We start from the raw sequence: 2,500 nt of genomic DNA on the forward strand, positions 1-2,500 counted from the left end.
TTCCATTTTCATTTCGTCTTATTTTACTTGACATTCTTTCCTCTGAAGGATGTATAAAAGTGAAGTTCCTTGCAAAACAAGAGCAGAGGAATATCCAGAAACAGTTTTCCTTAATAAAAAATGATGAGTCTGCATACCATATTTAAGTGGGAGCCCGGCTAGCTCAGTCGGTAGAGCATGAGACTCTTAATCTCAGGGTCGTGGGTTCGAGCCCCACGTTGGGCGAAAACGAGTATTTTTTGCTGGATGATAGCATTGGCTCTCATAATATGGTGATTAATCTTGCATTAGACATGCACTAACTCCTAAAAATTGTATCTCCCTTGGTTACTCATTCATGAGAAATGTATCTCCAAGATTAGGTAGGGCCTGAGTCTAGGTTAACATACAGTGATATCACTCCTATTCAAGTACTAAACATGCCAACCTGAAGTGTAAAACATCCCCTAGGTGTAGTTAAGGCATCAGTTAGGAGTGAACTGAACACTCATGTTATGGGCAATTAGACTTAAAATAAAGTGTGGACAGCAGTAAAGTTACTTTTGAAATGTGATGCTGAGTGAGCACACAGGGGAATTAGCTCAAGTGGTAGAGCGCTCGCTTAGCATGCGAGAGGTAGCGGGATCGATGCCCGCATTCTCCATTCTAAAATTTGCATACATTTTACTTTTTAACTTGTAATTGCCATGGTTGTTGCAGAGTAAGAACAGAAAAGTCACAGATGGCTTTCAATTTTGGTGTCATTATAACAACTAAAGTGGTTTAATCAAAAGTGTTTAGGTATTCTATAGCACGTGAGAGGAATTTGATTTCTTATGCAATCTCAAAATGAAAATTTCACACCTTCCATTTTCATTTCGTCTTATTTTACTTGACATTCTTTCCTCTGAAGGATGTATAAAAGTGAAGTTCCTTGCAAAACAAGAGCAGAGGAATATCCAGAAACAGTTTTCCTTAATAAAAAATGATGAGTCTGCATACCATATTTAAGTGGGACCTCGGCTAGCTCAGTCGGTAGAGCATGAGACTCTTAATCTCAGGGTCGTGGGTTCGAGCCCCACGTTGGGCGAAAACGAGTATTTTTTGCTGGATGATTGCATTGGCTCTCATAATATGGTGATTAATCTTGCATTAGACATGCACTAACTCCTAAAAATTGTATCTCCCTTGGTTACTCATTCATGAGAAATGTATCTCCAAGATTAGGTAGGGCCTGAGTCTAGGTTAACATACAGTGATATCACTCCTATTCAAGTACTAAACATGCCAACCTGAAGTGTAAAACATCCCCTAGGTGTAGTTAAGGCATCAGTTAGGAGTGAACTGAACACTCATGTTATGGGCAATTAGACTTAAAATAAAGTGTGGACAGCAGTAACGTTACTTTTGAAATGTGATGCTGAGTGAGCACACAGGGGAATTAGCTCAAATGGTAGAGCGCTCGCTTAGCATGCGAGAGGTAGCGGGATCGATGCCCGCATTCTCCATTCTAAAATTTGCATACATTTTACTTTTTAATTTGTAATTGCCATGGTTGTTGCAGAGTAAGAACAGAAAAGTCACAGATGGCTTTCAATTTTGGTGTCATTATAACAACTAAAGTGGTTTAATCAAAAGTGTTTAGGTATTCTATAGCACGTGAGAGGAATTTGATTTCTTATGCAATCTCAAAATGAAAATTTCACACCTTCCATTTTCATTTCGTCTTATTTTACTTGACATTCTTTCCTCTGAAGGATGTATAAAAGTGAAGTTCCTTGCAAAACAAGAGCAGAGGAATATCCAGAAACGGTTTTCCTTAATAAAAAATGATGAGTCTGCATACCATATTTAAGTGGGATCCCGGCTAGCTCAGTCGGTAGAGCATGAGACTCTTAATCTTCGGGTCGTGGGTTCGAGCCCCACGTTGGGCGAAAACGAGTATTTTTTGCTGGATGATTGCATTGGCTCTCATAATATGGTGATTAATCTTGCATTAGACATGCACTAACTCCTAAAAATTGTATCTCCCTTGGTTACTCATTCATGAGAAATGTATCTCCAAGATTAGGTAGGGCCTGAGTCTAGGTTAACATACAGTGATATCACTCCTATTCAAGTACTAAACATGCCAACCTGAAGTGTAAAACATCCCCTAGGTGTAGTTAAGGCATCATTTAGGAGTGAACTGAACACTCATGTTATGGGCAATTAGACTTAAAATAAAGTGTGGACAGCAGTAACGTTACTTTTGAAATGTGATGCTGAGTGAGCACACAGGGGAATTAGCTCAAATGGTAGAGCGCTCGCTTAGCATGCGAGAGGTAGCGGGATCGTGCCCGCATTCTCCATTCTAAAATTTGCATACATTTTACTTTTTAACTTGTAATTGCCATGGTTGTTGCAGAGTAAGAACAGAAAAGTCACAGATGGCTTTCAAATTTGGTGTCATTATAACAACTAAAGTGGTTTAATCAAAAGTGTTTAGGTATTCTATAGCACGTGAGAGGAATTTGATTTC

General features: G+C 39.0%; 1 non-coding gene across 1 annotated transcript; it reads left to right on the top strand.

Annotated features, from left to right (window-relative positions):
• The first annotated feature begins 570 nt into the window (after nt 1–570).
• TRNAA-AGC (transfer RNA alanine (anticodon AGC)) lies at nt 571–643 on the top strand. Its single transcript has one exon. It is a non-coding gene; the product is annotated as a tRNA-Ala (tRNA).
• Nucleotides 644–2,500: the final 1,857 nt, after the last annotated feature.

This window comes from Triturus cristatus, chromosome 4_1 (assembly GCF_964204655.1).
Source record: "Triturus cristatus chromosome 4_1, aTriCri1.1, whole genome shotgun sequence".
NCBI lineage: Eukaryota > Metazoa > Chordata > Amphibia > Caudata > Salamandridae > Triturus > Triturus cristatus.